This window comes from Pinus tabuliformis, chromosome 8 (genome assembly GCF_031772625.1).
Source record: "Pinus tabuliformis cultivar Carrire ecotype Pingquan chromosome 8, CPIR1, whole genome shotgun sequence".
In the NCBI taxonomy this organism is placed as follows: domain Eukaryota; kingdom Viridiplantae; phylum Streptophyta; class Pinopsida; order Pinales; family Pinaceae; genus Pinus; species Pinus tabuliformis.
This window is the reverse complement of record NC_142294.1, coordinates 1,626,419,682-1,626,447,555: the sequence shown is the minus strand read 5'-3', so window position 1 is coordinate 1,626,447,555 and position 27,874 is coordinate 1,626,419,682.

Genomic DNA, 27,874 nt, shown 5'->3' with positions numbered 1-27,874 from the left:
TATTTTTTTACAATGTCCCAGAGGGAGGATAAGATCCTAAAATATTATATTGTGTGTCTTCAATCCAATTTAAAAAGGTACAAGCATAGTAATTTGGTTAAATATATCTTAAATAAAATTCTAATATGGGGAATGGAGAATGATTGTATGGGAAGCTTGAACTACCTCATGGGAAAATGGGACATATCAAAGGAACCCTATGATAGTTGCACTCTGTTTGAGGAGCTCAAAAGAATCAACAAGTAACAAAAAATTAGCATGAGATTCTTATGCTAGAATATAGTGTCAGCTAATCATGGTGTAGCAAGTGTATAAATTAGTAATCTATTTGAAAGTTTTAAAACTAATATTATTAGTTCTTTATATTCTCAAATAGATATGTTACAGGCAAATCAAAAGTAGTTGAAGCCAAGAAATATTTTTCAACATTCCTCAATAGAGTTTCCACATAATAATATGGAAATCTATAACATCTATGAGAAAGATCATTCTACAGGAAACTACCTACTACTACCCATTCACGATAAAATTACCCCACCATGGCCTTCATTTCCATGAATGCCTCACAGAAATATACTCCATAAGTGAAAGTGTTGTCTCCTCTTGACGATTGTATTTCATGTTGTTAGAAATTAATTAACAGAGCAATGAAACACATAAAATATTTTTGAAACACAAACACATAACACATAAAACAATAGCGACACAAATATATGTGGTTCTCCCAATTTGGGATACATCCACGGAGAAACAACCAATCCTTCCTTTTATATTATCTAGCAAAATGAAGAGATACAACGTACAACAAATCTACTGTAATTTCCTCTTCACTCTCACACAGTCTCCTTTCTCTTTCTCACTCTGAATAATAATACATAGACACAATACAATTCCCTCATATAAACCAAGGGTTTCCTTCTAGAGCGAAAAACCCTAAATTAACAAAACTTCTACGGTCAGATCATCGCCTCCCTATACTCCCCTATAGGTAATCATATGAGTAGCATTATTGCCCCTTTAGGAATAGGGACCAACGTGGCTAAAACGAAAAAATATTTGATCAATCAGGAAGATAATCAGGATCCACACCCAACACATGTCTTTGGGTTGTTCACATTGAACCAATCTCTAGGTTGAATTCTTTCTATCATTCTTCTCCCCATTTAAGCTTTGATCAAGTAAGTATCCACACTCGCAAACGCGTCACACTTGTTTTGATACTAAACTTGATCCATAAACCTATGACTTGTTTTGAAATTAAAACTTAAGTGTGAATCGAATTAATGCAACAAGAAAATTGAAGTCCTAGAACAAAGAAATAATGGAAAAGATAGTGAGAGACACATGAGAGATTTTTGATAACGTAGTTCATATAGTGTGGGATACATCTTTAAGTCTTGCTTCCAATGAGTGACTACTTCTACAAGGTGAAAAAATTAGGTTACATGCACTTGGTCTCCCTAAACATCATCAACCTTTGCTACATCATTATTTTCTCCCCTTCGAGCTACCCAAAGCAAGGCTATAATCCTATGTTTCATCAATTTACATACTTAATACCCTACATAAAGTAACACACAGTCACACTACTTCACAACTCCTAATTGTGGCATAATGGTAAAAAATATATTATATAAATCAATAAGTCCCATGGTTGACCCTCCAAGCCATTGCAATTTCTCATCTCTACAAAATATTTTCACAATAGTCATCCTTAAATGAGAAATCAATTTTTCACACTACTAGTTTGTTTTTTTTTGTAGTAGGTAGGTCATGGGTTTGAGCCCAAAAACCTTCCCCATATGGCATGTGGGCTCAAATTAACTTCAAATGTCCATATGTTTCTTTTCCACTGAGTCCCCACCTTGGGCATTGTGGTTACAATGTTGTGATGGATGCCAAAGATCTCAAGTTTAACCCTACCAATCACCCATATTTACCCTGTCTAGAGTAATAACAAACTTCAAATATATTTTTTGCAGTGACACTTGTAATAGCCAATTGGTGCCATAATGATAAGTCATTGCAATGTTTTCCATGAGGTTTGGGTTTCAAATTTCCCCACCATCCTTCCCATAACAATTTTAGAAGCTTATGGTCACTTGGAGGCTACCATGTGGTGACCTTTGACTAGGCCACATCATGTATAGTAAACCTACCATGCCAACCTATGTCACCTTGCCACACCATATATGCCATATCACCATGCCAAATGTCCTATATGGAAATTATAAGGAAAAAGATTCTTTATTTTCCATTTTTTTTTTAAAAGAATTCGCCCCAATATGATATGCTAAAATTATTTTAATCTAAAAATCACAAAAGAATTATAGGGACTATATAAAATCATTAGAAATTTGAATGCCTTTACAAAAAATATCACCAAACATTTTATAGTTTGCATAATAAGGCTTAGTGAGATTCGCCAAGGTTTCTGATGGTGATGCTCAACCTGAAAACATTAAGGGGATCTCCCCATTATGAAGTTCCAACTAGCCATCAAACGGTTTGGAGTACGAGTCCTAGTAGTGGGTGGTAGTGTAATTCCTTGACCATGGTAGCACACAAAGGTAAGTATGATAACTTTTGGTGAGAGCAAGTGTGTGACCCTGCAAAGAGTCAATGTTGATGCATGAAGGTTCTAACACACGTAGGGGAAAAAGAAGTGTGCACCTTAGAAGCTTGTAATAGTATGAAAGTTGAGAGGAACACACAAGAAGAATGACATCAGAAGCTTAAAATGCAAAATAGTCCACAAATTAAATTGATGCGTTAATCCAACAACATGCATTCAACAAGATTCGTAAAATTGCATACAAATTAGTTCATAAGAAAATACATAAGTTAAATAACATGCATTGCTAAAGAAACCAAAATGGTCCAACTACATTAATAACATATGCATGAATGTGTGTTGGCTTTGATATTATTATCACAATTGAAAGTTCCATCCATCCATACAATAATGATGACCACTAGCCCCAATAGTGGAACATTACAGCCAAGAACACCTTCTCCTCCAAAGAAGTATACTCACTCTATTCTATGGGGAAACCAAGCTTATTCAATACTCCCAAGCCCTTTCTAAGCCTAAGCATAGCCAAAATCTTGGCACCCAAAAGCCTGTTCTATGAGTTATGAGGTTCTATTTATAAAAAAGGGTTGGGTGACCCTTGACATTCCCCTTTATGACTCTTTGGCTACCCTCATGACTCTTCAAACTATTTACAAATAACTCATTACATAATATGACGACCTTTCACATTCCACTAATGACACATGGAATTTCACTTACAATATATTTACAAATAATATTACATTTTCCACATGTACCCATGTAAGACAAAATAGGTTAGAGACAGCCCAAAAAGACAAAACACTATGATTATGAAGTTTGGGGAAACACCAACTCGGCAACCTCCACTTGGTTCTTCTCAGTCACATATTGATGCCAAGATTGGTACTACATGATGGTGTCCCCAAACTATTTTATGGTGTATTTCTGAAAGTGGACTCTTGCCTCCATAACATCTAGGTATATGTTATTTGAACCTATATCTAATTCATTCTGAAGAACATGCAACATGGTGTTAACCTTAACAAGACCACCAATGTACTTCTGCATGTTGTGTGTGTTCAGATCCAAGTCTTCCCTGGTGGCCTCTTGTCTTAGCTGTTCCATCTACTCATCGATCTCTAGCCGAAATTGGTTCTTGGGTCTAGCATTAGTGAGGAAACTAACTGATGGGATCCTTTTCTTGTAGTTCTAGATCAACATCTGGACCTTTACTTTCTCCAGCTCTGCCTGTGGCTTCATATTTTTAACAAAGTCAAGCAAGGCTCCTTTGTACTACATTGTCCACTCTTGTACATGGGCGATGGAAACATGAATGTTCTTGAGAGTCTGAACAAAATCTTTGCTCCACTATTTTAGGCCATGAACACAAACAATTTTTTTTTGCATGGTGAAAGAAATCGTCATAGAGCTTCCACACGGTACACTCAAGTGTTGATTCTTCAACGAGTATCACTTTCCTCATCTCCCCCATTGTGCAAACTGCATTCTACGTTGATGATCGAACTTGTTATCCCTCTTTCCTGATAACCTGCAAGTTCTTTGCCAGTTCTTCATTCTCGGTGATCAAGTAATTAACATTTGAGCTTGTGGCTCCTACATATGCCAAGTTGGCTTTGGCAATGGGTAGTCTCATGCTTCCTAGTGTCTGACACTATCACTCTTTCCTTTATTAATGCAAGTGATGCATGATCATCTAAAAAGTGCTTCCTCCATGCCTGTACAATCTTCTTCTGCAACTCATCAAATGATATATTGTACACATCCATGACTGGATCACCATCAAGGAGAATAATATCTCCTTGCTCACTTAAGACTAGTTCTGACATTGGAGGTGGCAAAGACTGAGAGATGACCTATGGTGCTCTCAGAATAAGGTTAGTATCTTCATTCTGTGGCTCCTGTTCCAACAGTTCCATATTTGTCACTTCGATTAGTTTCTCAATCTACTAAGTAAGCTCCTAATCCTGCATCTTTTCACCCTCTTCCTAAAATGCTGGCTATTCCGACTCATCAACATGCATGGGTGATGTTTGCTCTTTCATTATGCATTTCCTTTGTTCCTTTTCCTGTTTCTGCTTCTCTTCTCTTTCTCTCCTCCTCAAATCTTGTTCTTCCTTCAACTTCTTCTTTGTCTCTTGTAGCTTTAGTTTTTCTTCCTGTAGCCTATGATTTTCTCTCTTTCTTCACTCTTCTCTCTTTCTTCGCCTCTCCCTCTTTGCTTCCACTACCAAAGATGCCTTCTCTATGATAGGATCTGCCTTCATCTTGTAGCTTTTCTCTCCCTCTGGGTTCTCAACAATCATCCACTTTCCCTTGTCCTACACTAGATTGTTGCCTATTTCTATTGTTGTTGTTGCTTCTGGGACTTCTGCAGTCTATAGAGAAGCCTTCCAAGTTTTTTCTATACTGACCGGATCATGGAGTCTAGAGGCATTGTAACAATACCTCTAAGGGTCCTCCTCTGGCCAATGACATGCCCCACATATCCATGGAAAATACAACGTTGCACAGTGGTCCTTGAAAATACAGTGGGGATTATACGGATTAAATTATTTGGTGTCAAACTTGAATTTCACTGTCTCCTTAGCCTTGTCATTTGGATCCTTCATGCTCTTAATCTAGTATAATATGATCTGCAAAGGATGAGTGGGCCATGGAAATTTATTCTTCTTATGTAGTCATGTTGAAAAACCTATGGAGAAGTGATATGTAACCTCTTGCATACCTTTGTAGAACATGCAGATGCTTCTCTCTGGAGAACACTCTAATGAAGGTTCCACCTGGTGAGGCATACCAATTTACAATGTTTACTGTTTCCTCAATTGCTTCTCAACACATGCAAGGTGGATCCTTCTCAAAGATAATCTTGTACAATGAGACGATAAAATGGCTAGTTAGCCTTTCCATCGCTCCTCGATACCTAGATTCTGAAAGAAACTTGCAATGGATGCTGATTACAAAATATATCGGTGCCCATGTCTAGCTCATGCCAGGGAACTACTATTGGGCACAGATTGCATCCAGTAATCATGCAGACACGTAAAACCTTTCTTGCTTATTCTTGGGAAGATTCTGAGCATTAGTCACATGGATCTCCAACTGATGAGCCAACAAATATGACCAATTGAATGACTTCCTATCATTCACCAGCTGGTCCAGTATGACTACCCAAACTTCAAGAAAGGTTTTTGTGTTCTCTTCACCATATATTCTATAGGAAAAGATGAGAAAGTATTGATAACACTTCCTATGGGACTTTGTCTTGTAAACATGATTGTGTATATGTATAAAATTTGACAGTTCTTTCACCTAGTCCTTAATGATATCTCTAATGTTCACAAAGTTGTGGGTGGCATAGAAAATTGAGTACATGTGCTTCACTGGCTGAGGTAAATGATACATCTGTTGAAAGTTCTCTTACCTGAAGGTGGAAATCTATATCCCACTAACACTGATCAATGTCATTGTATGTTCATTTGTGTGTGAGACAATCCACCGAGTAATGTCCACACATGGGAAGTCGAGGAACCTTCATGTAACCTTATATAAGTTAGATTGCTAGATACTAAGATAAAATTGTTGGTCCTCTAAGTCTTCCTTGAATTTCTCTGCAAAAGTATCTTTGATTTTCTGCCATGTCAGTGTTTAACCCTTCTTAATGAAGAACTGAGTATCTGCATAAAATGGTAGATCAACCGATATATTCTCAATGGCTTCCCCAGTACTTCTCTCAGCGGTTTCCTTTGATGCAGCTCCCTTGGATGCCATGTTAATTAGAACTGCTAGAGAGATGCTCAAAAACTGTTGTACCTGTGGGACAAAAAGGACGCTCATGGGAAGAAAATGTCAAATTAGAAATGAAAGAAACTTCAAGAAAAGATCAAACAATAAGCTAGGCTCATGATGGTAAATATTGCACAATTCTAGCTGATAGAGATCATTGGTTTACTGTGGGAACTGCACATTACGCAATTCCAATAGTTAGTCAGGAATCCTGATGACTGGAATTGTGCAGTGCACAGTTCAGCCTTATGCTAAGGTCAAGAGAGACTTCACATTACGCAGTTTCAGTGGCTAGGATGGGAGGTTGTATCCTCGAACTATGCAGTTGGCGCCATCCTAGGAAAGGCTCTGCACAATTCCATAAGCCAAGGAAGAGGTATTGAGCTCCCAGATTGCGTAGTGCATGCAATGAAGTGTGAGACCCGGGCAAGTGGAACCTAGATCTTCCCATGTGAAGTATGAAAATGAAGCAAATATAAAGGATTGTGTGATCTTGAGTGCATATCTAACTAAGTGTTTATGTTTGCATGTGAAACAAGTGTTGGAATCAATTAAACTAAAGGGAAAATGAAGCATGTGAAGAGAGTCTCCGCAACGACGGTCGTTGGTGAAAAACCGGGAAAACACATACGACACTTAGAAAAGGAAATCTAAAACTTGAAACAACACTTCTACAACCTAAAACAAGTTAAAACACCATTAGTCGTTTGAAGAAACAAGTGAAACAACACTCTCACAAGCTAAACAACAAAAAGTGACAGAAAAAGTAGCAAAAGACTAGAAAATAAAAACTCACTCGGAAAAGTGATGACAATTGCACTAAATGTTCCTCGATCTCCTCAGGAATGCCAGAGCTCCAATATTGAACGTCAAAATGAGCTCTAGTAGCATCAATTAAATATATTTGGTTAATGTAGGGTTTATGACGTGCATGCCAAAAATCAAGGGAAAAACAATACTTTGTAGAAATTTCCAAAATAAGTTGTTAGATTTTTAGTTTTATCTTTGTTGTGGCTTCACTGCTAGAAGGCCTTGATAGTACCCTGACAAAGTCACTTTAGGAAAAGTACTAATGCTTTGCTCCAGCGAGCCTCGATAGTACCCCGTTAGAGTTACTTTCTTCACCTCTCTATGTAGGAAGCCTCTTGCTTCACTCATCTTTTATGTCATTTTTTCTCTTTTTTCTTTTTTCAAGGAATTGTGCATAGGCACTTATTTATTTCATGAGGAAGAAGAGGGATCTCGACTTATTAAGAGTAGAAGATGTTTTCCCTTTAGAGAAGTATATTTATATATGCCTTTGACATACTTGTTAAGGTTTCCCCCCTCTCCTTACTCTACTTGACTGAGTTGTCAAGGGTTAACCGAATATAGAAAACTGATTAGAGTAGGTGGTACTAGTTAAGAGTGCAAGCATCATGATTCCACCATGAATCTCTCTGAAAGGAACATATTTTCCATTAGGGTATCATCGACTAGAAGAAATGTAAGATTCACATAAGGAGAGGGAATAAACAGATAACAAAGTGTTGATAGTTGTACAAGTTCCTCTTGGACTTCACCCTACTTGTCCAAGAAACTAAACACGGTTTCATGCAAAAAATAACCTACATGTGCAAAAGCAAGCAATAAATAGAATGAAGCAAGACAAAGCAAAACAAAGTGATAAAATCAGGAAACAAACAAAAAAGTAAACACTACTCCTACTCCTAACCTAAGAAGAGCATAGGCAAACTCATGTGAATTGATACTTCCAATGCAACCATCGATGCATTGGTTGGACCATGTAGGCGAGAACATGGTCAACAAGAAAGATATGCAAGAAAACCCATACACAAGAAAGATAAAATAATGCAAACTAAAATGTTTGAAGCTTGAATTTATCCATAGAAAAATAAAGACAAAAATCACATGAAAGGCACTTTGCAGACGTATCATGGTGTCTTAACACATTGTATGTGGAAGACAAGCATGTACACACCTTCGAACTTGGAAAAAGAGAAAACATAAAGAAAGAAGAAAAATTATGTTTCCCAACAGTGCTTGTTATATATGACTCCTCCAATGCACAAGAAATAGGATCATGTGATTCTAGTGGAGGATACGAAAACTTTGAAATAGCTTGATTTTCAATGTGAACAAAAAGTGATGGGGAGCTTGGAAAGATTCAATAGATTTATGACCAAAAGTGGAACTAACCTCAAGGCTACGAGAACCTGACATAACCACCAGCTCGGGCTAAAGTGTATCAATAACTTGAGGAGTTTCTAATTCATAAGAAGATGGATCATCAAAGATGAGTGGCTCAAAAAGATCACGATTCAACAATAGGAAAATCAGAATCATGATCAGATGAATGAATGAAAATATCATGACAACCATGATAAGAAAGTTCAAGACGATGGACAATGACGTTCTCATGATCTGATGAATTGTAAAGAGTGGATGATGAAAAATGATATATTTCACCCTATGTGTTTCTAGAAAGGTAAGATGAGAGATTAGGAGGATCAAGGAGCATAGATTTGTCCTCTGTGCAATCAAATGAAAAATTTGCATCCCACGTGTTCTGTGAATGATCAGGGATAGAAACATTTGGAAATGAATTTTCACAAGATGGAAGAAAAATGGAAGAATCATGGAATATGTTGGCATAAAGCGGATGAGGTGGGGACAAAAGGAGGTCATCCTTCACTACATATTCTTGTTTATATTCCCATACATACTCATAAACAATGATAGCACAGATTGGATGTTCAACACCAACTCTGTCCAAAACTTGATCCTCGTGAAAATCACATGTGAGATCCGATACTGATGAACACAACACACCAAAATATGTAGGATCAAAGGGACCAAGCGACTGAGGCTAAGGAGAGAAGGCCACATGACAACCATCGCAGTTACAGTCCAAATTTGCACAGAAATCTTGAGCATGTTGGATAGGAGGAGATGGAGATAGATCAATAGATGGATTCTCAACTTATCCCACCTCATCCTACAGAGATAAACCTGTTTGATGAGAAGGGGACGAAGGGTCACCTGGAACAACAACCCTGTCCATCTCGATTTAGAATATCTAACACCGAGATATGTTGGGAGTGGTTCGAGAGATTCTAACTCATGTGGATTTTTATAAATGTGAACAAGATAATGAAATATTTCCTCCAAAAATTACCAGTAAACTTCATCTTCGGGATATTCATAATAGTAGTGAAGAAAATGATCATGAAAATCTTGAAGAGATTCGTGAGGTTACTTTAGCAATTTTAATTAATTTTTTTTATGAAGGGCTTTACGGTCATAAAGAATGAAACAATGACATAATTCACTAAACAAGTGATCAAAAGAGAGTATAGAGTCTGTAGGAAATGTGTGACACCATTGCTTTGCACACCCTTTGAACGTGAAAGTGAACAACGCACATGCAATGTCATTTGATGAGATATCATGCCTATCACAAAAGACAACAAAAGCAATTGTGTGCATGAACAAGGTTGTTCCATCCTCACCATTGAACTTATATTTGGGAAATTCATTTATGATGCTTTCCAACACTTCAAAATCATCAAAGTTAGAGAAACATGTCGAGGTTATCATTTGGATGGAAGTCATGAAATAAGTGCAGAAATTCAAAACAGACTTCAAGGGCTCAGCGTGTCATATGGCCATCCTTCTAACGCTAGAAATGTTTACGGTGTTGGACCCGCCAACATTCATGGGATATCCCGAATATGAAGTCACAACTATATCTTAAACTATTTAGATTAGGTGTCTCAATAGTGGGTGGTAGTGTAATGCCTTGACCGTGGTAGCGCACATAGGTAAGTATGATAAATTTGGATGATAGCAAGTGTGTGACCCTATGGAGAGTCAAATGTGATTCAGGAATGCTCTAACATACTGAGGGGAAAAATAAGTGTGCCCCATATAAGCCAGTAATCGTACGCAACTTGAAAGGAACACACAAGAGAAATGACATCACAACCTAAAATGCAGAATAGTCCACAAATTAGAGTGATGAGATAATCCAACAACATGTGTTCAACATGATTCGTATAATTACATACAATGTAGTTCATAAGAAAATGTGTAAGTTAAACAACATACATTTCTAAAGCAACCGAAATAGTCTACATTAACAACATATGCATGAAAGCGTTGTGGCTCTAATATTATTATTATAAGTGAAAGTTCCATCCATACATACACCATTGAAGACCACTAGCCCCAATAGTGGAACATTACAGTCAAGAACACTTTCTCCTCCAAAGAAGTATACTTCCTTTATGCTATGGAGAAGTCAAGACTCTTCACAATATTCCCAAGCATTTTCTAAGCTTAAGCCTAGCAAAAATCTTGGCTCCCAAAATCCTTGTTCTATGAGTTATGAGGTTCTATTTATAACAAAGGGTGAGTTGACCCTTGACATTCCGCTTTGTGACTCATTGAATACCCTCAATAGTCTTCAACTTCTTTACAAGTAACTCATTACATAACACATTCCACTAATGACACTTGGAATTTCACTTACAACATATTTATAAATAATATTAGATTTTCCACATGTACCCACGTAAGTCAAAATAGGCTAGAGAAAACCTAACAAGAAAAAAAAATATGATTATGAGGTTTGGGGAAAACCAACTCAGCAACCTCCACTTGGTGCTTCTCGGTGATATACTGATGCCATGCTTGGTACTACATGATTGTGTCCCTAAACTGTTTGATGATGTCTTTCTGAAAGCAGGCCTTTTCCTCCATAGCATCTAGGTATATGGTCTTGGAACTTGTATCCAACTTGTTCTGAAGCATGTGCAGCATGGTGTTGACCTTGACAAGACCACTGATGTACTTCTACATGTTGTGTGTGTCTAGCTTTAAGTCCTCCCTGGTGCCCTCCTATCTTAGTTGTTCCATGTACTCATCGATATCTAGTCATAGTTGGTTCTTGGGTATAGCACTAGCGAGGGAACCAATTGATGGGATCCTGTGTTTCCTCACTATGAAATCAAAATTGTTGTACAATTGCACATATGAGGCTTGTATGTTGCTGATGAATGGGGTGAGATGCTTGTAGTTTTGGATCAACATCGAGACCTTTTATTTATCCAGCTATGCCTGTGGCTTCCTCTTCTTAACTAAGTCAAGTGGGGCCCCTTTGTACCACATTTTCCACTCTTGTAAAATGGTGATGAAAACATGTATGTTCTTGAGAGTTTGAACAAACTCTTTACTCCATTGTAGGAGGCCATGCACACAAGAAATTCCTTTATTCATGGTGACAAATACATCATAGAGATTCTGCATGGTGCCCTCAAGTGTTGATACTTGAGTGAGTATCACTTTCCTCATCTCCCCCATTGCAGAAAATGCATTCTCCATTGATGCTTAAACTTGTTCTGCCCCTTTCCTGGTAGCCTGCAAGTTCATTTCCAGTTGTTCATTCCTGGTCATTAGGTAATTAACATTTGATATTGTTTCTCCTGCGTAGGCCAGGCTAGCTTCAAAAAGTACAATCAGATGCTTCTTGGTGTCTAACACTATCACCCTTTCCTTGATGAAAGCCAGTGATGCGTGATGATCTGGAAAGTGATTCCTCCATGCTTGTAAAATCTTCTTCTACAACTCATCAAATGATAGATTGTACACATCCATGACCAGATCATCATTAAGGTGGAAGGTACCTCCTTGCTCGCTTAGGACTGGTTCTGACACTAGATGTGGCAGAGAATAAGATATGACCTCTAGTGCTCTCGGCATAAGGTCAGTATCTTCATTTTGTGTCTCCTCTTCCAACTCCATGTCTGTCACTTCAATTATTTTCTAAATTTGTTGAGCAAGCTCTCGATCATGCATCTGTTCACCCTCATTCCTCAACTGCAAGTTGTTCCAACTCATCAACCTATATGGGAACTATATTCTCTGTCATCGCACCTTTCCTTTGTTCTTCTTCCTGTTTCTTCTTCTCTTCTCTTTCTCTCCTTTTCAACTCATGTTCTTCCTTCAACTTCTTCTCCATCTCCTGCAGCTTTAGTTATGCTTCTTTCAACCTATGAATTTCTCTCTTCCTTCACTCTACTCTCTTTATCCATTGCTCCCTCCTTGCTTCCACTACAAAGTTTCCTTCTACGTGATAAGATCTGCCTTCATCTTGTATCTTTTCTCTCCCTCTACGTTCTCATCAATATTTCTCTTTCCCTTGTGCTGCACTAGATTTCTACCTATTGTTGTTGTTGTTGTTTCTTTTAGGATTGATGTTTTCTATAGAGTATCCTTCCAAGTTGTTGCTATACTAACCAGCTCATGGATTCTAGAGGCATTGTAATAGTACCTCCATGGTTCCTCCTTTGGCCAATGACATGCCCCGTGGATGCATGGAAAATAAAACCTTGCACAATGGTCCTTGCAAATACCATGGGGATCATAAGGATTAACTTCTTTGGTGCCAAACTTGAAATTCACTATCTCCTTGGCCTCAACATCTACATCCTTCAAGCTCTTAATCTCGTATAATCTGATCTGCAAAGGAAGAGAGGGCCATGGTGTTTTCTTCTTCATATGCAATCCTACTGACAACCCTTTACAGAGGTGATATGAAACCTCTTGCATGATCAGCTTGTTGGTGGCATACCTTGGTAGAACATGCATAGGCTTCTCTCCACCAAACACTCTGGTGAAGATGCCACCTGGTGAGGCATATCAATCTGCAATATTTAGTATTGCCTCCATTGCTTCTCGAGACATGCTAGGTGGATTCTGCTCAAAGGTAAGCTTCTACAGGATGATAAAATGGTCAGCTAGCCTTTCCATCACTCCTTGAGAGCTTCAGTCGGAAAGCAGCTTGTAATATATGTTGACAGTAGACTCTTTTGGAGTCCATGGACAGCGCATGCCAAGGAATTGCTTCTGAGCACATATTACATCTAGTATGTATGCAGACATGTAGAACATTGCTTGCTCATTCTTGGACAAATTATGATCGTTAGTCACATGGACCTTTGATTGATGAGCCAACAAATCTAACCAGTTGAGTGGCTTCCCATCATTCACCAACTGGTCCAGTATGACTACCCAAGCTTTAGGAAAGGCTTATGTGTTCTCTTGACGATATATTCTACAAGAAAATATGATTACGAATTGATAAGCCTTCCTAAGGGAATTTTTCTTGTAAACATTATTGGTTGTATATCTAACTTTGACAGATATTTCACCTAGCACTTGACGATATATCTAGTGTTTACAAAGCTGAGGATGGCATAGAAAAATGAGTCCATGTGCTTCACTGGCGGGGGTAAATGATACATCTGATGAAAGTTCTCTGCCCTGAAGGTGGAAAGCTCTATGCCACTGGCACTGCTCAATGTCATTGTATGTTCATATGTGTGTGAGACAATCCAACAGATAATGTCTACACATGGGAAGGTGGGTTGCCTACATGCAACCTTGTATATGCTTGACCACCAAATACTAAGATAAATCTTCCATTCCTCTAAGTCTTCCTTGAATTTTTTTGTGAAAGTATCTTTGATTTGCTACCATGTCAGTGTTGAACCCTTCTCAATGAACAACTGAGTATCTGCATGAACTGGTAGATCAACTAATAGCTTCTCAACTACTTCCCCAATAATTCTCTCGACATTTTCCTTTGATGCAACTCTCTTGGATGTCATGTTAACTAAAAAAGCTAGAGACATGTTCAACAACTGTTGTACTTATGGGAGAGAGGACACTCATGGAAAGCAAATGTCAGCTTAAAAACCTAAGTAACTTCAAGACAAGATCAAGCAACAAGTTGGGCTCATGATGGGAAAGATTACACAATTTTAGCTGATAGAGGTCATTGGCTGACTCTGGGAATTGTGCATTGCACAGTCCCAATAGTTAGTCAAGAAGCTTAATGACTTGAACTACGCAATGTGTACTTTAGTCTTGGGCCAAGGTCGAGAGAGAGTGTGCATTGCGTAGTCTCATTGGCCAAGCTAGGAGGATGGTTCTTGGAATTGCGTAGTGCATAGTTGGATCTAGCCTAGGACAAGCTCTGTTCAATTCTAGAAACGAAGACAGAGGCCTTGAGGTCCCAGATATTGCAGCACATGGAGTGAAGTGTGAGATGTGGGCAAGGGGAGCCCAGATCTTCCCATGGGGAGTATGAAAATCAATCAGATTTCAAGGATGGTGTGATGTTGAGCATATATCTAACTATTTTTTTATGCATGCGTGTGAAAAAAGTACAAGAATCAATGAAATTAAAGGAAAATGAAGCATGTGAAGAGAGTTTCCACAATGGTGACGATTGGTGCAAAAATAGGTAAACGCATATGACACTTGGGAAAGGCAATCTAAAACTTGAAAATCCACTTCTACAAGCTAAAATAAGTTAAAAATCTAGCATTCATTCAAAGAAACAAGTGAAACAACACTCTCACAATCTAAACAAAAAAAATTGACAGAAAAAAGAGACAAAAGACTAGAAAAGAAAAACTCACATGGAAAACTGATGGTAATCACGCCAAGGGTTCCTTGATCTCATCAAGAATACCAGAGCTCCAAGATCAAGTGTCAAAATGAGCTCTAGCATCATTGGTTAAGTATATTTGGTCAAGTTATGGTTTATGATGTGCATGTCAAACATCAAGGAAAAAGCGACACTTGGCAACAATTTCCTAAATAACTCAAGTGCTTCCATTAGGTTGCTAAAAGTATATCCCTATATTTTAGGGATTCCTTTTACTTTTTTTCTTTTTCTTTTTTGGGAAAAATTTCCATGCATTGCACAGAAATATTGTGTAGTTTTGGAAAGAACCAGAAAACTCTTTGGCTCATGCACTGTGCAGTTTCTGAGCATAGTGGGTTCCGTACAATTTCTGGACTAATTGTCTCTAGGTTGCATCTCATGTCTACATAATTTCGCAACTAAATTCTATCTTCTATCTAGTACTGTGCATTTCCTGAGCTCAAGGCTCATTGACAGTTAGGATTGTGCAATTCTGAAGGACAAGGTTAGTTTCCCTGAAGAATTGTGTAGTACTCTAATGCAAGTTTGGAATTGTCAAAGGACAAAGTCAAGAGATCATCTTGTGGGTTAGAAAAATAACTAAGTGAGTCAACACAAGCGAAGATGCAAATAATAAGCCTCAGTTGAAGCACAAGTACCTAGACTAGTGTAAGATGAGATGTTGTGGTTTAGAAGGGTCGAGGCTCCAAAATCGAAGCATAGGAAACATTTAGGAGGGTAATTATAGCCACTACAATAGTTTCTAAACTTTGATAAAAATTTCCATCCATAAAAATTTCCTTAATGTCCTACTCCTATGCTGCCACCTATTAACCACATCAATAGACCTTTCCATGTGTCACAATGTGATTAGTCGACTTGTCAGCAATTTTGCTACCACATTAACATCATACTTCCTTTTTTCTATCCTTGGTGCTACCAGATTTCCTCCTATGGGGATGCCACATGGCACCCTACTAACTTTTTTGCGTCTTTCCCAAAAACTTAAAAATGACATAACTTCTTCATACGATGTCCATTTAAATCCATTCAAGTGTAGTTGGAAATAACTCAACAAGCTCTTTGACATGGCACACTCTACATTAGCGTTTAAAGACTTTAATTTTTAGAAATCATGAGGATCCACTAGATCAGTTGGCATTGGTCATCCCTGATGACAATAATAGAGGTCCATAGCTTCTTGGTCCTTGTTAACTTCTACTGAAGGTTTTTCTTGGGGTTCTATTATATTTTTTGGCCCTTAAGTAAAGTGACCAAGGGTGCAGAAAAAGTGATTTTTTCTTGGTCCAAGTCACAATAGAAAGCCTTAAAGGATCTAAAACACTACCTTTTCTCTACACTAGTAGTCACTCTGCTAGATCTACAACAACCATTTGAGATTTAGACGAATGGATCTACTATTTTATTGGTATATTCCTGAATGAGTAAGGACATATGATGGCATATTGAAGTGAAACACCCTATGATATTATTCAGAGATATTCCACCCGTGACAAGGAGATGTATTCCATCATGCAAGTCTATCAAAAATAGAAGCATTGTATTATAGGGAAGGAGATGACCACCCACACTGATCCCATGCCTAAGCAATTTATGTAGACACAAGGAAAGTTTCAAATGACCACTATCAAAAGTGGTCCACATACCTGCAATATTTCCATTTGAAAATCAAATACAAGAAGGGTAGCACCAATCATGTAAAAATATACCACAGTCAACCCCTAGTTGTGGAACTAACCATCATTCTTAACTCTCATGGGAATGAGGCCTCTTGGATGCCACAATTATATAATAGTGATTCTGAATTTTCTACCACATAATAAATTTTGATCTAGGAAATAAAGTTCCAGAATTTCACCTCCGGGATGGACTCTTGTGCTACTTGGGTGATCTTTGTGTTCCTTCAAGTAATCATGCTAAGCTAATCTTGGAGGAAAATTACAGTTGGGTTGAATGCAACTTTGATGTGGAGAAGATTGTATTATTACTTTAGAACTACCTCTATTAGCCAAAACTTTGACAATGTGTCCAACAATATGTTAAATTGTGCACCATTTATGCCATTGATAAATAAAACATTAAGTAGGGGTTGTACAGTCCTCTACCTACCCCATACAAGCCTTGGGATTTAGTTTTCTTGGATTTCATATCAAGTTCGCCATCGAACAAGCATAGTAATTATTGTGTGTCTGTGGTTGTCAATCAATTCTCTAAGATTTCCATTTCGACACCATGGAAGAAGAGTATTAAAGACGTAGCCACTACTAAAATCTTCTTTGAGCATGTTTGGGTTCATTTTGGGCTACCTTGGACCATTATTTTAGATAGGGATAGTAAGTTCCTAAAAAATATTTGGCCTATCGTATGGTTTCTCATGCATACCAATTTGACCAATTCAATTTCCTTTCATCCTGCATCAAATGGAAAAATAGAATTGTCAACATGATGATTGTACATATCTTGCACATGTACAACTCCAACCATCTACATACATGGGATGAAAGGCTTCCATATTTTCAACATAGATATAATAGGTCCCTCCACAAATTTATTAGTCACAATCATTTTCAAGCATTCTTGGGGTTCCAACCATTGACCCTAATTGGTGTAACTATGCCAATTTAATCTTCACTAATAATTTAGTCCTCCCATGCTCAAGTTGAGCCAAATAGGGTAGATTTTTTTTTGAATGGATCCAACATCTCTAGCAATAGGTCCATGATATCCTTCATAAAACTAATACAAAGTATATGCAACGGCATGAGTGGCATAAGGTTCCACACAAGATTTTGGTTGGTGATAAGGTGTGGTTACATTTAAAGAAATGGAACCTCATAAGCCAACATAGGAAGCTTAAATCACTCTACATATGGGTGGATTGTTTTTTAATTAAGCATTCCCTCTTTCCTTGGCTTGCACCCATTATTTAATGTGGATTTACTTCGACCATATTTTACACCTCTATTAGACACCTTGAAGGAAATAAAGAAATTGGACCCCATATAAATCAATCTTGACTGCATTGAATAGGCTATAGTGGATCAAATGATGGACACCGAGACAAAGGACACTTTCCAACTCTATTGGGTTTCTAAAGTGAGAAACTTCCTCATTAGGGAAAGTGGCTCAGCAAGAGCCAAATTTAGCAGAATTTTACCCATATGATGAGGGATCTTGACATAATGGAGACTAGTTCTTCTTAAGGAGGGGAAACTAATCTGGGTTGATATTGGTGGACAACCACCTCTGCCACTATCTCATCGATTCTTTATCTTCTTGGCATTTTTCTATGATTTTTGGGACCCAAAATTTTGGGGTCATACTGAGGCCATAAATAATGTTTTTTGGCAATTTATGGGCCCAGGAGTTAAACCATAGCATACCTTGGACCTGGTAAAAAATTATAGTGATTATATGGTTCTTTCCAATGAGTTATCATGCATCAAAATGAATATTATATGTAAACGTTGTGCCACAGAGAAGTTGATGTACCAATTAACAACCTTGGGCCCTACAAACCTTTTGGTGTTTCATATTCTAGGGTTAGGATTTTGGATCTATATGGTTCTTTCTTTATGTTAAAAATGTATATTTTTACTGTAGATTCAACAACTTATGTGATATGTTAAAACAAAAGAAAATAATCTACTCTACATACATACATCACATATGTGATTCTGAGAGGGGAGACATAGTCCCTTTGAAAGGTAATGGTATTGATGTCGGTCCCACTATACCTCCCATCATCTCCAAACTCTATGCTCTACATGAGGTATTTCTCCTCCAAGTCAATGAAGAAATCTCTATTTCCCTTCATATGGAATGAGGTGCTGCTGTTGAGATACCACATACTTCCCATTACAATGTTGTCCATGCATGCAATGAGAGTGAAATCAAGTTTGAATTCTGAAGCTAGAGCTTCACCTATTGGTACTACTACAGGCTCCTTCTTGCTTGCTTTCTTTTGTGGGAATTTCGTTGCATAGTGCCTGAACTCATGACAATGAAAACACTTTATGTTCGACAAGTCCTTCTTGTTGCTGCCCTCCTCACCTTGGGACTTCTTTCCCTTGGTTTTATTTTCTTTGCTAACTAATGTAAATTCCTCTTCCACTTATTTGGATGAGGTCCCATCTCTAGTGTTCCGCTGAAACTCTTCTTTTACCAAGTCGGACCACAAACGCTCCCACTTTGGTAGATTCTCCCTCCCAATAACTATGTCCTGGTAGAGGTGCTAGCTCATGAGAAGTCATAGAAGTGCTAGACTCACCAGATTGTCTTCTACAATAGTAACCCTAACACTTTGAAGCTCATCCCAACATTGGGTGAATTGGTCAAGTACTTCAGAATTGAGTCACCTTTCTCCATCTTGATCTTTCTAAGTTTTTCCTTTAGTGTGAGCATCCTATGGTAAATGTTATTTTGAAATAGGTATGCCAATGACTTCCACATTGAAAATAGAGTTTCCTTACAATGGATATTCGAGACAATATGATCTTGAACTCCTTCTAGGATGATCCTTCTTGACTTTTCCACACACTTTTTCCATTCAGCAATATCATTAGCATTAAATGTTGGAGGCTTTAGAATATCATGATCTATAGATTCCTTCAGCTCGTTATCTTCCAACACTGCCTCCATCCTGTCCTTCCATGTTATATAATTTGAGCTACCCTCCAGGGCATACTCAAGTCTCAAGTCGTAGAATGAAATCATGTTGACTCTAAAGTATGAAAGTATACATTTCATTTCACCTACACAACAAACTCATATTATCCTATTTTATAATGTCTTAAGCTCTGATACCATGTAGAATCAACAAATTATGTGATATGCTAAAACAAAAGACAACAATCTACTCTACTCATCAGCGGAAACCAAAATTTATTGATGAAAACACTAAGAAGAAAAGGAAGAATTTCAATCGCACACAACACAATATTTTCCTAGGGAAAGAAACTGCTCAAAACCTCAAATATCTATATTGCATTAACCAAAAGATCTGAGAAGAAAATAAAAGGCTTGTTCAACCCGAACAATTCCTACACAAGAACAATCTCCCTACTTCACAAACTAGCTCAAGCGAACACTTCACCAATTCTAATTCCTTCCAAGCCCCTACTTCCTTGCTCAATTCCTAAGAGAATTATCCCATATTTAATTGGGAAAATCCCTCACCACAAATGTGCAATCCAACATAGGCCTTCTACTAATTGCGTGCACCATCTGTACAACTTGGAAAATTATTCAACTCATAGTATATTGTCCTTGAATTTTCATCTTAACTAGGTCTTCCTCTAAACTCACATGCATGAGTTATTTTTGAGTGAAATATCAGTTATCAGATTGATCACTGCATGTGAATTAAATCCAATTTAATTCACTTGACCACTCACTAGTTCCTCCAATAGTTAGAACTAGTTTAATTGAATTTAACTCAGTTAAACTGAATTAAATAATTACAATCAATAATAACTCAACCTGGGCCCCTAAAATTTAGGAATCACTCTACATGACTCTAGATAGACTTCCAACTTGAATTTACTTATCCACCTAAGTCAACTTAACTTAGTTAGTTGCTACAAGCTGCTATGAGAATAGAATTACAATTTAATTCCTAATTTAAATCAAGGACAAATTAAATTAGGATTTTATTGATGTTATTTTTAACATTTCCTTTTCTATTTTCAACAAAAATGCCATTTAGTTGCTCTCTTGTAGCATCTTTGGTAAATGTGCATAACTTCCATATCTCTCTGTTCAGAGATAACTACCATTATTTTATTCAGATTCTGTTCTACAATATTATGTTATTTCATTTATTAATAGATGTTGTGTTTTCACCACATTATTGTAATCTCTACTACATTTATCTATTTTTGTTCCATTTAATATCCTGCATTTCATCTCATTCCATATACAACCAAATTAAGAGGTCATAGATGTTGAAGATATTTGCTAAAGTGTGGAAACTCCACAACTAATTCCAAGAAGGTCTACATGGGAGAGAAATCATCTTAAAAGTATACCTATTTTTTCATATATTTCTTGGTTATTGAAGATGGGAAACCTTCTTGTTATTATGAAGCATTGGATGATATCTATAATTCTCAATGGAAGGTAACTTGATGAAAGAAGAAATAGATGCCTTAGATAAAAACACAATTTGGCACATAGTAAGACTTCCTAAAGATAGAAAGTTTGTTGGATGTAACTAGGTCTACCTATTGAAGAAAGGAATTGATGGTAATGTTGAATGTTATAAACCTAGTTTAGTTATAAAGGGATACTCTTAGATGGAAGGCATATATTTCGATCAATTTATTTTACTAATTTTTAAGCTTGTATAAGTTCTTATTGTGTTGGCAATAATTGTTGTTCTTGATTTATAATTAGATAAATTAGATGTTAAAAGAACCTTTTTACATAGATATTTGGATGAAGATTTGTGCAACATCACAAAATAAGACTAGTTTCCAAGATCAAGAAATCATTATATGGTTTGCACTAGTTTCCCAATCAATGGTACAAGAGATTTGATTCATTTATGATGAGAAAAAATTATACTAGAAGTGAGTATGGCCATTATGTGTACTTCAAAAATTTGAATGGTATATTTACTATCTTGGTCACTTATATGTTGATGTTATGATTATTGCAAGAAAAATAATGGATGAGATAAATATGTTCAAGGCTCAAATAGATAGGACCTAGGAGCAAAAAAAAAAAACTTGGAAATTCAAAGATTCGAGTGCAAAAGATGCAAATAAAGATATTTTCTCATTTCTCAACTGTCCCGATGGATCAGTGATACTAGGGGCATGTATTTTCGATATTATGCAAGTAATAGTACCAGATGTACATACAATATGCATGGGGGTAGCCTTGACCTCAAGGTTATGAGCCTTGGAGCTACTCGACTACTGTACTCCACACCATTAATTTATATCATAATCAAAATGGGTACACAAAACAATAATGGGTTATAGTACCCCTATCCCTATATAAACCATTGCAATTGAGGTACTTGGATCTTTCACCTTATAATTGAAGCTCTATGAGCCAACAAATTTTCATGCATGTATTGCAAATGTCTTAGGACTATTCTTGGGATGTTTACAATATATGTTGTGTTCATATGTACTGGAGAAATTGTACTAATTCGGTGGCTTTGGTACTCATCTTGTTGAATGTGTGTTGTATTCACTTTAATTTCATTATGTGAATTGTTTCGCTAACAAATATTTTTATTCTCTCATGTGTCTCTCTTAGGTTAGTACTGTTAATTTCCTTCTAGAGGCTCACTTTTGTCTCTCCCCTCGTGAAACTCTCCATTTACACATTGTAATTGGTGTTTCACAATGTCAACTTACTTGTTTTCTCAAGGTTTATATATATATAATCTCTTATGTTATCTGTTGAAACCGAGACAAACCTTTGCGTTATGATAGTCAGGCCGATACTATAGATGGGGCTCCCACTCCAAACGGTGTGAGGTCTAATTGGATGTTCACATTGGGGAGACCCCTTATATCATGGCATTATCGAACACCATCAACATGTTGCAAAAGGTTTAGATTGCTAATATGTCACTACCAATGCTAGTGTGTCTTGTGGTTTAGTTACACTAATGTTAATATTGTTTCACTAAGGTACTAGTATGTTTATGGTTGAGTGACTTTATCAATCCAATTTTGTATGGATGTTGCATATGCCATGTGATATTCATAGTTGATGCATAAGTCTTGTATATGTTGTTGTTGCAGACGACTAGGAGAGTATTAGTAGACTATTGATTGTGTGTATGCTACTTCTAGGGTATCATTATATGAGCTTTTGATGAGTGAGAGTATGGTTCTTAGTATTGATGTCTATGGTTGATTGAGGTTATCAGTTCGAGTGTGTCGATTCCATGTATATGCCTAATGATGATGAGTAGATTTTATTTCTAGGAGGATGATAGTGAGAGTTCATTGATGCATTAAATAGAGTTGGTCGTTGAGCTAGGGTTTTTGTCACAAGAGAGGTTTGGTTTTGATGTTTACATTGAGTAGAGATGGATCTAATGTGAAAATGTATGAAACAAGGTCCACGGAGAACCAAAGGTTGGTGACTTCAGGTCAAGTGGTGGATTTTTTATTAGGGAGTAGAGGCTTCCTTCAGGTGGGTATCTCAAAATAAATTGGGGGTTGGTGCCTCCTAGAGATCGATGTATACAAAGCCATTTAAGAGTATGTTCTTCCAAGTAGGTGGGTGCTTTCAACTTATTGGGGTTCGGTACCTCCAGCAAATGGGTGTCTAGATATAATTGTGGAAGTGGGTTCTTCCATCATGAAGTGGCCTAAAGCAAGTCGTTGCTTGCATATCTCGAAATTTAGTTCTTACTTGTTGGTGCATACAAGTATATGATGAAAAATAAGATTGAATCAAAAGAAGAAGAAGGAAAATGTTCAAAGGTTTTTCTCATGGAAGGGTTTCCACCTAATATCTAATGTCCATGTGATTTGATGGTGTTTGGTTTGATGTTTTATATATTTCTCATGAGTATTGTTATTCTCATGTTTTTATTATGCATGTATTAATATACTAAGATATATTTGGTTTAGTTGATTGTATTTGGTGCTACTAATTAATGTTTCAGATAACTTTGGTAAAGAACTAGAAAAATGATAAATTGGTGATCTAGTAAGCACTATATTGATTCATCCCCCCTTCCCTTTCCCCCAAAACCCTCTGTGATTGCCAACAAATTTCATGGAGGATATTTGATGATAGTATTTGTTTCCAATTAAAACTTTTCCCTTTGAGAACCTATAGATACAATAAGGGCACCAATTCTGGTTAAAGTGTTGGGGATTCATTTCTCCATAAATTCAACATATCATGGCTATAGCCATGATATTTGGCTTAACATATCATGGCTATAGCCATCATATTTGGCTTATTTAACATCTAGATTTGATATAGTCTTTTAAGTTTAATTTTGAAAGAATTTGAATCATAACTAAATTCCTTTATCAATTTTGACATTTCTAGCTTCTTAGGTTTTCATTTGGTTTTTTCAAATTATTACAGAAATATTCTATCAAAAAATATTTTAGAGAATCTAATTTATACATTCTTGTAGTATCCTTTGGCTAAGATATGAGTGATAATCCAATGTACCATACCATAAGATAATAAGATTCTTGTCGCCACTTTATCTAAACTTAATTTCTTGATTTTTTCAAATATTCTTCATTTGACTCATATTCCTTATCAAAACTTCTAGCTTTTAGATATTTATATATCTCCTCCTCAAAATTTATAACTTTTAGATATTTATACATCTCCCAATTTGGACAACCACTCATTCCTATTTTGTAAATACCATCGGAATAGAAATTGAGTTTGGATTTTTCTAATCAGTGATCTCTTTATCCTCAAGATTGTCAGTTTTCATATAATTCCTTTCATTTTATTAGATTGAGGAGCTTTAAATTATTTGGCTTTTACTCTTGTGACATTGTTTTTGCAGGAAATAAAATTCATTTGGAAATAATGAAAATTTTTATTACGACTCAAGACAATTAGCTGGAAAAACATAAAGGAAAATTCTAATAGCATGGAGAAACATATAAGAAAACTAAAAAATTAATCTTGACCAGGGTTTAGCTTATAACATGGGTTCATACTATATCACTGTTATCCAAAGGTGTAAGTAAATACTTCACTTATAACAACTGTTTGAAAAAATGACCTTCTCCTTCTATTTAAATGAGGTTTGTTTTTTTCAATTTTAATTTTAATTTATAGTATATTCCACTAGTTCCAATACTGGAACATTAAGTCACTCTTTGCTTCTCTAAAGAGTTTTCTCTCCTATCCCAAGTAGAGAAGCCAAGGCTAGCTCTCGAAAACATAAGCCTCCAAAATCCCTTTTCTTGAGTTATGAGGTTTCTTTTATAACAAGAGGAATGAACATTCATATCCTCATGACTCTAGGATTACCCTATGAATCTTGGACTTCTAGTGTGTCCATTGGACTTCTAAACAATTCTTGAAAGTATAAATGAATTTTGGACATTTATACAATCTTTTTTCATATATGACTATGTGAATCTTCATGTTCCACATATGACTCTTGGACTTCCACTTATTTGTCTTTTACAATTATTACAATACTACATCATAACCTCCACATTATCATATGATGGGACTTGACATGTCATTGTCTTTGATGACTAGGACTGATAGTGACTAATGACATGGAATTTCTCTGGTGGTGACACAATTGCCACTCTCTCATTGTTCGTATTTTATCTTCTGATCATGGCACTTTAACCCTCCAAAGGGTATTTAATATTGGATTAATTAGGGTGCTTCGATAATCAAGTTGTAAGTGTGTTCTTGGTTCTTTTCATCCTTCCTTTATTTATCCTCTTTTCCCTATATTCCTCAAGTGTGCTTTCCATGAGGTCCCTGGAATACCTATTTATGCAATCACCCATGATGAGCAACTATCATCCTGAAAATCTCCTAATCTACCACGTTTTACACATAGTTTATGTCTATCCCTTTTCAGTGTGCTCAAAAATGTCAAAGGGGCTTGTAAGCACATCGATGAACTTTGAAAGGTTGAAGGGTTGAAGGGGAAATACTTCATGGCTTCGACCGATGCTCATGTGCTCAAGAGAGGGAGACAGTCAAGGCAGAGCACATGGCTCAAGTCTGAATGATGAAGGGGTAGGATTAGGGCTTCCCAAGTGTGATGTGCACTCAAGGGAATGAAAAAGGGTGCATTCATTTCACTCAAAGGAGTGTTTTCAAGGAGGGTGCATCTCTTTGATTTGAAGGAGTCAAGAGGGCACATGCCACATTGTGGAAGGACTTGAGGGTGGACCTTAAGGCCTTCAGGGTGTGCTCATGCACTGAAGGAGGGCACATTCCTTTAATTTTAAGGAGTCCTCCCAAAGAAGGTGCATTCCTTAAGGTTGAAGGAGTGCTCCCAAGGAGGGTGCATTCCTTCAGGTCGAAGGAGTGTCCTCAAAGGAAGGCTTGCTTTTGAAGGACATGGTTCAGAACAAGGAAGTAGATTGGTGATTTTGGAGTGCAACCATCTCTCAAGGAGGGCACATGACCCACTTCTGAACAATGAAGGGTCTCTCATCAAGGCTTTTGAATGTTCTCAAGTGCTCTTAGCCTTAATGAGCTTTTTTTGCAACCGAAAATTTTCTAAGTCTAGATGATGGGTCAAGGAGTGAGAAAGATTATTTTGATGCATAAAAACATGTGCAACACATAACACCTCATCAAGAAAACTTATACAGGCTTGATTAACAATGAATATAAATGAAAACACTACTTTATGCACATTTTCTATGTCTAACTAGTGAAGTTTGTCGGACTGTGACTCAAAAGTGCCATTTTACAACAACAAAGTTGTTATGACGATGAAATGCATATAAATATTTTATAGTAAATACGAAAACAATTAAGAACATTCAAGAACACTTAAGACATATGAAAAAACACAAACTACACTTGACAACCAAGGTGAAACTTGACACACAAAAGAAGTAAGCTCCAAAATTAGGTGCATTCCTTAAGGTTGAAGGAGTGCTCCCAAGGAGGGTGCATTCCTTCAGGTCGAAGGAGTGTCCTCAAAGGAAGGCTTGCTTTTGAAGGACATGGTTCAGAACAAGGAAGTAGATTGGTGATTTTGGAGTGCAACCATCTCTCAAGGAGGGCACATGACCCACTTCTGAACAATGAAGGGTCTCTCATAAAGGCTTTTGAATGTTCTCAAGTGCTCTTAGCCTTAATGAGCTTTTTTTGCAACCGAAAATTTTATAAGTCTAGATGATGGGTCAAGGAGTGAGAAAGATTATTTTGATGCATAAAAACATGTGCAACACATAACACCTCATCAAGAAAACTTATACAGGCTTGATTAACAATGAATATAAATGACAACACCACTTTATGCACATTTTCTATGTCTAACTAGTGAAGTTTGTGGGACTGCGACTCAAAAGTGCCATTTTACAACAACAAAGTTGTTATGACGATGAAATGCATATAAAGATTTTATAGTAAATACGAAAACAATTAAGAACATTCAAGAACACTTAAGACATATGAAAAAACACAAACTACACTTGACAACCAAGGTGACACTTGACACAAAAAAGAAGTAAGCTCAAAAATTAGGTGCATTCCTTAAGGTTGAAGGAGTGCTCCCAAGGAGGGTGCATTCCTTCAGGTCGAAGGAGTGTCCTCAAAGGAAGGCTTGCTTTTGAAGGACATGGTTCAGAACAAGGAAGTAGATTCGTGATTTTGGAGTGCAACCATCTCACAAGGAGGGCACATGACCCACTTCTGAACAATGAAGGGTCTCTCATCAAGGCTTTTGAATGTTCTCAAGTGATCTTAGCCTTAATGAGCTTTTTTTGCAACCGAAATTTTTCTAAGTCTAGATGATGGGTCAAGGAGTGAGAAAGATTATTTTGATGCATAAAAACATGTGCAACACATAACACCTCATCAAGAAAACTTATACAGGCCTGATTAAAAATGAATATAAATGACAACACCACTTTATGCACATTTTCTATGTCTAACTAGTGAAGTTTGTGGGACTGCGACTCAAAAGTGCCATTTTACAACAACAAAGTTGTTATGACGATGAAATGCATATAAAGATTTTATAGTAAATACGAAAACAATTAAGAACATTCAAGAACACTTAAGACATATGAAAAAACACAAACTACACTTGACAACCAAGGTGACACTTGACACAGAAAAGAAGTAAGCTCCAAAATTCGGATGTAGTGAAATTTTGGAGGGTGTTGTAGCAGTGACAAGTCTTGGTGAAACAGTAGGTGTACTTCAGCTTATCTATCTAGGAATAACTTTGAGTTAAGGTTCAGACCTTTGGAAAGTATTTATTTCCCCAAGTTCACCCTTTCTACCGATTTTTATACATAGCAACTTACTTTCCTCTACTTGGT